Consider the following 15189-nt stretch of genomic DNA (forward strand, 5'->3'; position numbering starts at 1 on the left):
TTCGCTGCAGAATCTGCACTGAATATGTGGAACAAATCCACCATGTGTCTGTGTCTTTGAGAGAAACTACATTTAAAAAAACTCCCCTGATGATCACTGTAATAGACTTAATTGTTGGCGTAAAGCATATCCACACCATATGCCATAAATTCCTGATCGGTGGGTGTCCCACCTATTGGAAAATGGGGGTCCCCGGTCCCCCATTTTCCAATGCAAAGTGGCTTCTTGTTGCAATGGCTTTAAAGAGGACCTGTCACTAGGTCATATAAGATGAACTGGTTTACTGACCTAAAAATAAAGCCTATCGTCTGGATGCTTGTGGTGGTCCTTTTTTTTCTTCCCCTGGAACCAACCAACCAAGCCTTCCTTCACCTAGGATAAACATTTGGTTTGCTGCCCTAGCCCTGTATCTAAATATCCTCTTTGGACCCTATGGTGATGTGAGTTTTGTTGAACATTTAAATGGTTACTTGCAGGAAACAATAGATTGCATTCAACTAGAGATGAGAGAGAATTTAGTTTTGTTGTCCATGGGCAATATACGTCCCAATATATCTGAAATCCACTTCTCTGCATAATGAATGAAACATTAACATGTATAATCTAAAGAATGTTGATGTCATTACAATATATGATTTATAACACGCCAAGAGATTTCCCGTCCCAAAAGAATGCATTTATACAAAAACATTCTTCTAACATCTCAATCTGGGGTATTGTTGTTTTGAGAAAGTAGCCAGTACGGTACGACAAAACCGCATCATACGGTTTCCTACTGTATGCTCCATAGAGTGCAAATAAACACCGCATAACAAAACCGGAGCAAGACTTTAACCTGTAAACTTTTCTTTATTGACAGATTGTCACTTGCGTGATACAGTACAGAAGTGGGAATTATGCATATGTGCAGGAATCCATTGATAGGGTTCTGCTCTGCTTTGTATCTGTACGTGGTGATGTAAGCAGAAAACAATAGAGCCAATGACCGGTTTCTCCAATGAGGCACCACTGCCAAGGGAACGACAAGTTGAAGGCTGATAAAGTTTATGGTTAATGTCAGAACATAACCCTTACTCTGCCAGTACAATTTTTTTTCTTGTCCACAACCCCCAAATCTAATTTAACACTTTCACTACTGGGAGTTTCAGGACAATTGTTAGGCTGGGTTCACACGAGCACATTAACGTCCGTATTTCGGCCGGGAGTCCCTGACCGAACTCAGTGCAGGGAGCCGGGCTCCTAGCATCATAGTTATGTACGATGCTAGGAGTCCCTGCCTCTCTGCAGGACTACTGTCCCGTACTGTAATCATGTTTTCAGTACGGGACAGTAGTTCCACGGAGAGGCAGGGACTCCTAGCGTCGTACATAACTACGATGCTAGGAGCCCGGCTCCCTGCACTGAGTTCGGTCCGGGACTTGCGGCCCAAATACGTCCGTCTATTACGGACGTTAATGTGCTCGTGTGAACCCAGCCTTACACTTTTGAGTTGAAAAAACAAACGTCCACCTGAATGATAAAAAAAAAGAAAAATATAACATTGTATTGTCTGAAAGTAGACACTTGGCATATTATAAATATGCAACCCAGCACTTTAAAATCATGAGACCCGTCATGCAATTTTGCATCAAGATGTAACATTTTTGTAACAAATGCATAATGATTGGTGTTTCACCCAAGCAGAGCCTGAGATGCAATACAGCTCCTAGAAAAAAAAGTTTGTTATGCAGAGTTTATGCATGTCACTTAAAATATGTTCATGCAGACATAAGTTTAAGCGGCGGTTCAGTTATAAGATACTCTCCGGTCGCCGTACAGTTGCCATGGTAACAGTACTGCCCAGCGTTCAGGAGTGTGTCTCCATACCTGATGTTAGTTGGGGGGGGGGATTAAAACTGGACTGACACTTTAAAGAGGTTTTCGAGGTTGGCATTCAATAAAACAATAAGTAATTTCAGCGATTATGCCCCAATACCCATGTGATCGCTGCAGCAGTCTTGTGCCGTGTACCACTGAGGCCAATGGAGACTGCTGGAATTTCGGGGGATCTGTCAGGTGTGTAATGGCTCTTTTTTTATTTTTTTTTTATTTATTTTTTTAATTCTGAGTTTATTTATCGAAGGTGAATGACAGAAAAATAACACGTCACAATTTCCGAACCACATAGACATGACCTGAGAACATCAATGTAAATTATACAATACTAGGAAAAACAGAAAAAAGAGAAGGGGAGCTGGAGAGGTGAAGGAAAGAAGGGAGGGAAAGAGGGGTATTAAGGGGGGACTTATCCTCAGGGTCTGCCCCACAGGCAGACGTCCTGGGGTGGAGACCCGATAATCCAATACCTCTCAATTAGGATAGTAGATCCAGATACTCCGCAGAATTCTCGAAGCCCACCCACGTAGACTACACTCGCATAAACTTATCATGGGTGTCTCGCAGGGAAGCCGTAAGCTCCTCCATCCGTTTCACTTCCTGGATCTTCTGAAACTAAAGGCGCACCGAAGGAGCCTCTACCTGTTTCCACATAGCCGGGATACAAGCACATGCCGCGTTGATCAGATGCCGCACTATTGACTTCTTGTATGTGGAGATCGGGATGTCACACATATGAAGCAGGAAGAAGCCCGGGGATGTGGGCAGTGTATATTCCGTAAGCCGAGATGTCACGTTCCAAACCGTCTCCCAGAACGTTTGAAAGTGTGGACACCCCCAGAATGTGTGTAGTATATCCCCAACCCCCCCCCTCCGCATCTCCAACACGTAGGAGACACCTCTGGATAAAATTTATTAAGTCTGGAAGGGACCCTGTACCACCTCATCAGAATTTTGTATCCCGCCTCCTGTATTCTACATGATATCAAGGACCGATGAGCCATGGTATATAGCCGAGTACGCTCACCGAGGTAAAACTCATCCCTAGGTCCGTCTCCCACTTAGCTAAATATGATGGGTGTGAGTCAGTCCCAGGGGAGTTTATAAGACTATAGTTTACCGATAGGGCGTGTCGGACTGTGCCCGACATCGTGCATTGCGTTTCAAATGGTGTAAGGTCACGCGCGAAATCAGCTGCCGGGGCAAGGGATATCCGAAAGTGAAGGAGCTGGGCGGCTTGCCAGATCGGAAGGTGTCCCGGATCCGCCCCGTCCACTAGGTGAGATGTCGTCTGCCAGCTGCCATCAGTGATGTAATGGCGGGCCTGCGTCGCCCCTACTAAACGTTTGCGGGAGAATGGCCCGGGTTCACAACCCGGCTGAAAAGAGGGATTGTCTAAAACAGGGCATAGCGGAGACGGACTCGGGGAGATCCGTAAATGTTTGAACACCTGTGCCGCCACTCGTAGGGTGGGGCCTATAAGCGGTGTAATGGCTCTTTTATTGCATTCCCATCCCCTTAGCCAAATTTTTTTATGAATTTAGAAAACCACTCTAACACAATCTTAAAGGGTAACCAAGGTTTTGAAAAACAGTGAGGGTATGTGCACACACACTAATTACGTCCGTAATTGACGGACGTATTTTGGCCGCAAGAAGTGGACCGAACACAGTGCAGGGAGCCGGGCTCCTAGCATCATACTTATGTACGATGCTAGGAGTCCCTGCCTCTCCGTGGAACTACTGTCCCGTACTGAAAACATGATTACAGTACGGGACAGTTGTCCTGCAGAGAGGCAGGGACTCCTAGCATCGTATATAACTATGATGCTAGGAGCCCGGCTCCCTGCACTGTGTTCGGTCCGGGACTTGCGGCCGAAATACATCCGTCACTTACGGACGTAATTAGTGTGTGTGCACATACCCTGACACGTCAGAAGTTTTGATCAGTGAGGGTCCGAGCACTGAGATCCCACGGATCGCTAAAATTAAGCGGCAGAAGTGATCGGGGGAGCGCTGTACCGCTTAGGCTAGATTCACGCAAGCATTGCATTCCTCGGACGTGAAAAACTGTCGTTATCACGGATCCCCCATAGACGAGTCTATGGAGGGATGCGTGACGCGCCAAAAAATAGGACATGTCGAAACAACGGTCGTGCGAACGGAACCATTGAATTACATAGGTCCGTGTGGCTAATACACTTTCTATTGAAACGCCACAGGAAACGCTTTAGAACGCTGTGTGTAAAACAGGCCTAAGGCTGGTTCACGCAGCCTGAAAGCAGATCTGTCACCATATTTATGTTGACCTGTCTGGGGGCATCTGAAAGAAGTGACCGACACAGTGATTTCAGTGTGCAGTCAGTTATTAGGTAATGTGCCGCAATTTCTGAGTAGTATTTAGTTGTACTGCAAGCTTGAGTCCATGTATATTTGTGTATTCATGCTTGGTATAACTACTAAATACTGAAAAAATACGGCACATTACCTAATAAGTAATGGCACGCACGCTAAAATCATTATAAATGATTATATAATCATTATATTTCTCACCACATACACACAGAGCCAGCAGCAGCCACTGAGGAGAAAGCTGTGACAGGATTTACCTCTGCTGCCGCCGCCGCCGCTTCTAGCCTCCTACTCTAAGGCCTAATTCACACGAGCGTATTTCACGTCCGTGTTACGCGCGTGAAAATAACGCACGTCACACGGACCTATGCAAGTCAATGGGGCCATTCAGACATTCAGTGTTTTTCACGCAGCATGTGTCTGCTGCCTGAAACTCACTGCATGTCCTGTACTTGTGTTTTTTGCGCATCACGCACCCATTGAAGTCAATGGGTGTGTGAAAATCACGGACAGCACACGTACGCACATCCGTGTGCTGTGCGTTTTTTCACGCAACAGTTGCTAAAGAAATGATGAGAAAAAGAAAACCACCTCCTTCAGTTTATTTTGCTGACGTAAAAAAAGTATGACATACGCGCATAAAAAACGCTGACAAGCACCATACACTGTCACACGGAACTGCAATGCAGGAAAAACGCTGCGTCTTTTACGCGCGCAAAACGGACACGTTCGTGTGAATAAGGCCTAATACACAGGAGTAGTAAGATAGCAGCAGAGCTGTTCCCTGTACACGTGCCGCACACTGAGGGTATGTTCACACGACAGCGTCCGTAACGGCTGAAATTCCGGGGATGTTTTCAGGAGAAAACATCCCCGTAATTCCAGCCGTAACGGTATGTGCAGGCGCTTGAACGCTGTGTCCATTACGGACGTAATTGGCGCTGCTTTTCATTGGAGTCAATGACTAACGGCTCCAATTACGCCCCAAGAAGTGACAGGTCACTTCTTTGACGCGGGCGTCTATTTCCGCGCCGTCATTTGACAGCGGCGCGTAAATACACGCCTCGTGTGAACAGACAAACGTCAGCCCATTGCTTTCAATAGGCAGATGTTTGTCAACGCTTCCAAGCCGCATTTTTCGGACGTAATTCGGGGCAAAAACGCCCAAATTACGTCCGGAATTAGTGTGTGTGAACATACCGTAAGGGTCTACTCACACGGTGTAGACAAATTGAGGTTTATTGAGGCGATAACCACAAAACCGTGGCAAAATGGTGATTTTTTTACTTACTTTTTTGATTTAGAAGAAAACATTTATGCGGCAGTCCCGGCAATAAATCGTGATTTCAACACACTGTGAAGAAACAGTCTCCCTCCTCACAGTGGACTCTCCCAGCTTAGGCCTTATTCACACGAACGTATAATACATCCGAAAATCACGCGCGTCACACGGACCTATGTTAGTGAATGGGGCCGTTCAGACTGTCAGTGAATTTCACGCAGCGTATGTGTGCTACGTGAAACTCATGACATGTCCTATATTTGCCCGTGTTTCGCGCTGCACCCACCCATTGAAGTGAATGGGTGTGTGCAAATCGCGCTCGGCACACGGAAGCACTTCCGGGTGATGCGCGCTACAGTAGTAAAAACTATGAATGAAAATAGAAAAGCACCATGTGCTTTTCTATTTGTAAACATAAAACCAGAGTGTCATGATGCCGGCTGCGCGAAAATCACAGAGCCGCGCAACATATGCTGATGACACACGGACATTTTGCGCGCAAAACGGACATGTCCGTGTGAATAAGGCCTCTGAAGCAGGAGATCTCACAGAGAATTCAAAATCCACTTTAAGTGTATAGTCCCACGTAACAGCGGCCGCATGCAGGCGAAAACACGCCCACTAACAATGGTAAATGGCTTCACGATTTTGCTAAGTATTCTATTTGCCACCGATGTGGGCCTAGTTATGACTGCCGCTGTGTGGGACCATACCCTGACTGCTCACAGCTTTCCACTTTAGCCGAAGTCGTCTAGCTCTTAAAGGGCTTATCTAGTCCCTAAAAATGAATGGCCTATCCTCAGGATAGGGCATCAATATCTGATAGTCTACGGGACCCCCGCTGATCAGCTGTTTTGAAGGGGCTGCAGTGCTCATACGTGAGGATAGGTCATAATTTTTTCATGGCTGGAAAACCCCTTTAAGGCTTCATTCTCACTACCACATTGCAGCTACATAGGGTGCTATAATCTGTACAGCACCCATAGTAGTCTACAGAGGCATCAAACAAATTGTATGGTTTTAATAGGATATGTTATATTTACTCACAGCAAACATCTGTTTGCTGTGCTTTTGCCTAACAAAAAATATCACAAGATAAAAGCTACAAATACTCTGTGCATAATTCCGACCTCAGGGAGATTACAGCAGTAGTCTGAATATGTTTTAGCATGAGCGCATATTAATACAGTGTGAATTGCCACGGTTTAGTGGTTTTAATGAGCTTCACCTGTGATCGCTGCAGAACCACAGCAAGTCGTGGTAAAACCACAGAACAACTGCACCATCTGAATATACTCTTAGGGTAAGTTCACGCGTCCTATTTTAGTCTGTTTTTTGGGCCGTAAACGCAGAAAAACCGGAAGCAGAACGCCTCCAAACATCTGCCCATTGATTTCAAAGGGAAAAACGGTGTTCTGTTCTGATGGGATGTTTTTTTACGCGGCCGTTTTGAAAAACGGCCACGAAAAAGAAGTGCAGGTAACTTCTTGGGATGTATTTGGAGCCATTTTTCATAGACTATAGAAAACAGCTCCAAAAACGGGCGTAAAAAATGCAGCGAAAATCGCAAGTGGCTTAAAAAACGTCTAAAATTCAGGATATTTTCAGACGTTTTTGAGTTTGCATGTAAACATACCCTTAGTGACGGATCTACATGCTACGGAGCAAATCTGTGTTGTCCCTCACATTGAGATAAAGGGCAGGAGTTGCATATTCGTACCGATCCCAGTGCTGGATTCATAGAAAGGTAAATCGTTTTTTTTTTTAGCTTTCTGCAGAGGGAGGAAGAAGAGGACGACTTTATGTTCCTCTGTTGGAGTTTTTGTTTAGCTAACCTTACATTTTCTGCAATATATCTACCTTTTTTAAAACAGATTGCCATAGATCTGACCATATAGTTTCTTCTATGGTTTCTCTGCATATTTTGTCTGATTGGAGTCATATATATTGCCACCACAAGATGGGATACCATTAATATTCAGTATTAATATGTAATTTTAAGCAAATGAAGCTATGCAAGGGGATGACATTGCCATCAATCCCTCATGTATGTAAACATGTTTTAGATTTTTACACAACCCAACTATCATGTCCTCAGAGAAATGTGCTGTTTACCTTAGATCACTTCACCTTAGGGCTTGTATATCACTACACAGGCATTAATGTATTAAGTAGGAAATGGTGCTATGTGCATAAACCGAAGGACACACACTAATAATTACATCCATCTGAACCATTGTATCCATTTACACCAGTTAGGCAAAATGCATATATATATAATTTATAGCAGTGACCATAGGGAAAAGCAGTGAAACAATGAAGGAGTATATTTAAATCAAAACAAATGTGACCATGGCAATGAACGATAGTAGCTAAGACTAAATTATGTAATAAAAGCAATAATTAATGTGCCTGCATGGCTCCCACCTGATCAACAAGTAAAATAAACCAGCATTGTTGTCATCTGCTTTGGGCTGTCTGTCATAGTCACATGATCATTAGTGGCCTCCGACGCATGTCCGGCTGAAAATACCGGTTTCCGTCATACCACGGAATCGGCACTTCCGGTATTTTCGTTGTTCTGTTCCTCTGACGGAGTAGAACAACGGAAAGACTGAAGTACATCGGAATGAAGCCTAAGGACACTTTCACACTGCATTATTTGGCCTAGTTCACATGGAGGATTTTGCAGAAAAAGTCTGCCTCAAAATTCCTGAAGATTTTGACCTGCCTGCACCTTCTTGCTGCATTTTTCTCCCGCGACCGTTGAGGACTGCAGTCAAAAAACGCAGCGAAAATGGCTTTTTCTGACTCCCATTGTTTTAAATGGGAGGTCAGAGGTGGAGCCGCGGTAAGAAAGAACATGCCACTTTTTTTCCCCGCGAGTGGCTAAAAGATGTTGCGGGAAAAAACGCCTCTGCCTCCCATTGAAATCAATTGGAGGCGGTTTTTAGACGGTTTTTTGGCGCTGATTCCAACGCGGTTTACATGTCAAAATCAGCGCGAACTCTGTGTGAACTGGGACTTTAGGTCATTGTTTTGCTTTAGTATTTGTAAGGCGGAATTCACACGACAGGGATTCCCGGCCGGGTGCCGGCCGTTCATAAATCGGCCGGCACCCGGCTGCATTAGGAATGATAGACCCCTAATGGGGCTATTCACACGACCGATTTTTTGACGGCCGGAAAATCCGGCCGTCAAAAAATAGGACATGCTCTATCTTTGCCCGGGCACCCGGCCGCCCGGCTCCCATAGAAGTCTATGGGGCCGGGTATTACACGGCCATCACCGGAATGTGTTCCGAGTGATGGCCGGGTTTCCCGGCGCTTGCGCTCTATCTCCTCCTCCTCACAGCGCAGAGTGCATGTGAGGAGGAGGAGTTGATGCCATTCTGACGAATGGCATCGCTGTACACTGTGTTACAGGGCCGGGGTGTACAGCAGGTGGAGGGAGCGCTGCGCTGGCTCCCTTCCCCTGCTTGTTAAAAGCACCCTGGCTCGGCGACACCTTCGATGGCGCCGCTAGTAGTAGTAGCAGCTGCTGCTGCTGCGGCTGCTACTACTGTAGCGACGCCACTATAGCAGAGCGGGGAGGTATCTCCCCGCTCTGCTATGTGCTAGCCGCACTTTAGCTCCTTGAAGGAGCGGAATCCCCGTGTTTTCGGGGATTCCGCTCCTGGACAAAGCGCTTGATGTCTCTGTCCATATCTGGGCAGTGACATCAGGGGAAACTCCTGAAGCGGAATCCCCGAACACATGGGGATTCCCCTTCAGGAGCTGCCGCTGATGTCACTGTCCGGATCGGCCCGGCACGGATGCATAACTTTATGCAAACCGGCCGGGCAAAATGGCCGATTTTACCGGCCGACACTCGGGCTCGGGAACGACCCGGTCGTGTGAATCCCGCCTAAGCCAAATCCAGCAGTGAAACCTACACCAAAAAAAAGTATAATGTAAATATTTGCACGTCTTCCATGTTTTGGAATGATTACGTGTGGCCAGCCATGGGGAGCAGCAAAAAATAATAACATGTATTTACATACAAGATTTTTAATAAAAATAAAGTTATATCCTGTAATGGCCACTTAAGGCTATGTTCACACGGAGTATTTTGGGGGAGGAATATCTGCCTCAAAATTCCGTTTGGAACTTTGAGGCAGATATTCCTCTCCCTGCACGCCGATTTTCGCGGCAATTATCGCGCCGTTTTTCGCCCGCGGCCATTGAGCGCCGCGGGCATAAAACAGCGAGAAATACGCTTTCTCCTGCCTCCCATTGAAGTCAATGGGAGGTCGGAGGCGGAAGCGCCCGAAGATAGGGCATGTCGCTTCTTTTTCCCGCGAGGCAGTTTTACTGCTCGCGGGAAAAAGACGCCGACGCCTCCCATTGAAATCAATGGGAGGCGTTCTCGGGCCGTTTCTGCCGAGTTTTGCGACGCGGTTTCCGCGTCAAAAAACTCGGCAAAATACTCCGTGTGAACATAGCCTAAAAAAACTGATTTTACCTAATAATGCATATGATGTATTAGGTATACTTTATAAACATTGGATGCAACCAGTGTCATGGTACTGGAACAGAATTTTAATCTTAAAGAGGCTCTGTCACCAGATTTTCAAACCCCTATCTCCTATTGCAGCAGATCGGTGCTGCAATGTAGATAACAGTAACGTGTTTTTTTTTCAAAAACGAGCATTTTTGGCCAAGTTATGAGCATTTTTATATTTATGCAAATGAGCCTTTCTCAAGTACAACTGGGCGTGTTTAAAGTTATGTCCAACTGGGCGTGTATTGTGTGTGTACATCGGGGCGTTTTTACTTGTTTTACTAGCTGGGCGTTGTGAATAGAAGTGTATGATGCTGACGAATCAGCATCATCCACTTCTCTTCACAACGCCCAGCTTCTGGCAGTGCACAGACACACAGCGTGTCCTCGCTCATCCGACGCGATGAAGTTCCTGTGGGAGGAAGTGAGTGACGTCCCAGCGTGATCTCGCGAGGGCACGCTGTGTGTCTGTGAACTGCCAGAAGCTGGGTGGTAACGAAGAGAAGTGGATGATGCTGATTTGTCAGCATCATACACGTCTATTCACAACGCCCAGCTAGTAAAACAAGTAAAAATGCCCCGATGTACATACACAATACACGCCCAGATGTACATACATAATACACGCCCACTTGGACATAACTTTAAACACGCCCAGTTGTACATAAGAAAGGCTCATTTGCATAAATATAAAAATGGTCATAACTTGGCCAAAAATGCTCGTTTTTGAAAAAAACAAACGTTACTGTAATCTACATTGCAGCGCCGATCTGCTGCAATAGCAGATAGGGGTTTGAAAATCTGGTGACAGAGCCTCTTTAAGTACAACCTGTTCCCCCTAAGTTATATACCTTGGTACCATTTGGGGGATTTCTCCAGTTATCAGACAACGCCGTTAAGGCTGAGTTCACACGTCTCAGATTTTCATTGCGGATTTTACCCTTTGCAATGCAAAAGGGTGAGATCTTTGTCAAATCCGTGACAAATCTGTGATGGGTGAACTCAGCCTAAGGCCCCATGCACACTTCCGTATTTTTCATTCGTAATTACGGACTCATTCATTACTATGGACACCTTTCCGCATTTTTATGGATGTCGTGCCATAGAAATGATAGAACATGTCCTTTTTTTTGTCTGTAAATAGGGCGCTTCTGTAATTACTGATGGCTATGTATGTGCACCCATAGCCGTCCGTAATTCCGGAAGCATTGCTAGGCGATGCCAGGTTTTCAGATGTTGCATATCATTTGTGGTTTTCTTTTTGTGGATCCGTGAATACGGATCCACTACAGACTGTATTTACGGACACCGTTCCGTATATATGAGTGATTTACGGATGACTATAACTGACTACGGATCCGTATTTACGGACAGTATTTACGGATGGATGAAATCTGCGGTCTTGTGCATGGGGCCTACTTCTCATAACTATGGCCTCATGCACACGGCCGTGCCCGTAATCACGGCCCGCGATTGCAGGCACGGCCGGCCGCGGTCAGCCACCCGCATTTGGGGGTTGTGCTCCCATACAAAGTATGGGAGCTTGGCCCGTAAAAAGCAAAAGAACGGACATATCCTATCTTTTGCGGTAGACTTCTACGGCCCGGACACCTTCTCGTAAATATATGACAACACCCTTTAAATATTATTTCTAGTATTACTTCTCAGGAAGTTATAATTAGTGAAGGCATAAAATACCACAAAAAAACAAGCACATCCTAAAAATGGCTCCGCTCTGTGCTGGGTTATGTGCAGGGGATGTTTTATAATCCTATTGACTACTATTTACCATCTGGTCACTGTGGTGAAATAGTCGCCAGAACATTTCAAAGCTGCTGAATATGAACGCGGTGAAAGGAAACGTGAAAGGAAAAGCACGGACGGAGGAAACGTGAAAGGAAAGGCACGGACGGAGGAAACCTGAAAGGAAAGGCACGGACGGAGGAAACGTGAAAGGAAAAGCACGGATGGAGGAAACGTGAAAGGAAAAGGACGGACGGAGGAAACGTGAAAGGAAAAGCACGGACGGAGGAAACCTGAAAGGAAAAGCACGGACGGAGGAAACGTGAAAGGAAAGGCACGGACGGAGGAAACCTGAAAGGAAAAGCACGGACGGAGGAAACGTGAAAGGAAAGGCACGGACGGAGGAAACCTGAAAGGAAAAGCACGGACGGAGGAAACGTGAAAGGAAAGGCACGGACGGAGGAAACGTGAAAGGAAAAGCACGGACGGAGGAAACGTGAAAGGAAAGGCACGGACGGAGGAAACCTGAAAGGAAAAGCACGGACGGAGGAAACGTGAAAGGAAAGGCACGGACGGAGGAAACCTGAAAGGAAAAGCACGGACGGAGGAAACGTGAAAGGAAAGGCACGGACGGAGGAAACGTGAAAGGAAAGGCACGGACGGAGGAAACGTGAAAGGAAAGGCACGGACGGAGGAAACGTGAAAGGCAAAAACAGCGGCGGTGTGAATAGCCCCATAGAATTACATGCAGCCGATTTATACGCTTGACTGAATAAGCCATAAATCTGAAGACCTTTTAAAAGGAGACCCGATTATAGAAAAGGTACGTTCTCTGAAACAGTTGATAATAAATGGGACTCTTCCTGCGACTTCCTTGAGTATTGTTCTATGGTGTTTTGAAATGGTTTTGTGCCTCTTTCCAGTCATATTTCTCATTTTCCCTGGAGCTTCTGTTCCATAACCATTCATGATGTGGACCCATGGTAACGTTCTGTATATAGCCATGTTCACACATACTTTGAGACTGCCATGATGAACGCACGTAAAGGTATCCTAAATCCTACATTTTATTTCAAGATTACAGGTCATTCAAGGTGACAAATGTGCAGCAATAAGGACATCTGAAAGAGGCAAATAATTCCCCGCCCCAAAAAAACAATTACAAAGTGCCAGCGAGTGGATATACAGATATCAGCAGGTAATTCGGCGCCCGCCCGCGTTGTCATGCTGAGGTGCCTGTGTGGTCGGCGCATCGGATACACAATACGGTAATATAATGCAGTGAAGGGATGCAGGACTCTACTCAGCAGGGGATGTTTGAGTATGCGCCTGCGCAGAATTCTGTTTCCATAGCAACCCACGCCGAGCGCGGCAGTGTACACAGAGCGCATGGAGCAATGCGAGAATCGTGCGGCTGGAGGTGAGTGACACGTACGTTATATACGTTATATCAGCGTGGACGGCCCTATCACCACAGCGGCTGCAACTGTACAGTACTGTATGTGGATGTTCAGTGAGGGAGCGGGAACCTTATTTGTGTACGGCCAAGGCTAATTGCAGGCACATCCACACACACAAAATGAAAGGCTTTCTGAGTTGCCACAGATGCCCCCATAACAGTGTATGCCACACAGAAATTCAGTTTATAATAGTGTGCAACCCACAGATGCCCTTTATAATACAGATTACACCTATAGCAGTGTGTGCCGGCCACATATGGCGCTTATAATAGCATGCCACTCACAGGTGCCGAGTGCCTGCTACAAATGCACTAATACAGCTGGTGCCCACTCGTCTAAATTGGTAACTTGTTGCAATAAGGGTATGTGCACACACACTAATTACGTCCGTAATTGACGGACGTATTTCGGCCGCAAGTCCCGGACCGAACACCGTGCAGGGAGCCGGGCTCCTAGCATCATACTTATGTACGACGCTAGGAGCCCCTTCCTCGCTGCAGGACAACTGTCCCGTACTGAAAACATGTTTACAGTACGGGACAGTTGTCCTGCAGCGAGGCAGGGACTCCTAGCATCGTACATAACTATGATGCTAGGAGCCCGGCTCCCTGCACTGTGTTCGGTCCGGGACTTGCGGCCGAAATACGTCCGTCAATTACGGACGTAATTAGTGTGTGTGCACATACCCTTAGGGTATGTTCACACGCAGTGACCTAAAACGTCTGAAAATACGGAGCTGATTTCAGGCGAAAACAGCTCCTGATTTTCAGAAGTTTTTGTAGCAACTCGTGTTTTTCGCGGCGTATTTTACAAACGTTATTGGAGCTGTTTTTGAATGGAGTCAATGAAAAAAGGCTCCAAAAAGGTCCCAAGAAGTGACATGCACTTCTTTTTCGCGGGCGTCTTTTTACGTGCCATATTTTGAAAGTGATGCGTAAAATAACACCTCGTGGGAACAGAACACCGTAAAACCCATTGCAAGTAATGGCCAGATGTTTGTAGGCGTAATGGAGCCGTTCTTTCAGGCTTAATTCGAGGCATAAAACGCCCGCATTACGTCTGAAAACACTGCGTGTGAACATACCCTTACATTTTGCTGTCTGGACATTTGGGACTTGTCTTTTTCTGACTTGTAGGGTCTGTAGATGTAGACTGTGACCCCGTAGGGGAACTCGCACAATATGCGCACAGCACAAGGTCTGCACTTCAACTTTTAGAAGTGAATTGGATCTATAGAAAGAGCGTGGGCTTTTTAATATTCTATATGAGGGGAATGCAAAGATTGTGAGGATTGAACTACTCAAAGTTCTCCTCATATCATTCATGTCGCAAGATAAGCTGCAAACTGTATTGTGCATCCAGAGTTATCGCATGGGCCTTCTCATACAGCTGGACAGCTACCTGTGCCAATAGGATGGAAGCTGCTTATTGTCTGCAATACCCAGCGACTCCAGCAACCAAGGTCGGACTGGCGGGCCCAGGCTCTGACACCGTAATAAACCCCAAAGGTCTAGTAGAAGACAGCCCCATTTTACAGAGATTGTGGTCACTGTTTAAGAAAAGAAACCGTTCTAGAAAAAGTTTCCTCTAATTATTTCTATAGAAAAGGGCAATCGCGCTACTGCATGTAAAAGCAGCAGTTTTCAAATGTAATGTTCAATATTGAGGTTTTCCTTATTCAAGCCAATAGGAAAAAATGCATAAAAATATTGCATGTGTAGGTCCATCCTATGGGACCCCCAGTTACCAAGAATGAGGGACCCAAGTCCTCGTTCACATCTGGAGAGTTAGTCCTCATGATAGGGTGAATTCACAGTACTTGTAGTGGAATCTGCACCGAAATGCTGTGCGTCCACGATACTTTTATGTTGCGTATTTAAACAGCAGCAAGTCATTTTTCAATAGAAGTCAATGGTGAAATGTTTGTTATGGACAG

At 45.9% G+C, this 15189-nt stretch overlaps 1 protein-coding gene across 6 annotated transcripts in view; it reads left to right on the forward strand.

Annotated features, from left to right (window-relative positions):
* Nucleotides 1–12923: 12923 nt before the first annotated feature.
* Nucleotides 12924–15189, forward strand: part of PPP1R42 (protein phosphatase 1 regulatory subunit 42) — a 125026-nt gene continuing 122760 nt past the window's right edge. For 3 of the 6 annotated variants that reach the window (XR_012847624.1, XM_075826152.1, XM_075826156.1), the window contains exon 1: nt 13128–13213. The gene's annotated coding sequence lies outside the window, so the exon portion shown is untranslated. The other 3 variants (XM_075826154.1, XM_075826153.1, XM_075826155.1) reach the window with 3 other exon arrangements.

This window comes from Rhinoderma darwinii, chromosome 5, assembly GCF_050947455.1.
Source record: "Rhinoderma darwinii isolate aRhiDar2 chromosome 5, aRhiDar2.hap1, whole genome shotgun sequence".
In the NCBI taxonomy this organism is placed as follows: Eukaryota; Metazoa; Chordata; class Amphibia; order Anura; family Rhinodermatidae; genus Rhinoderma; species Rhinoderma darwinii.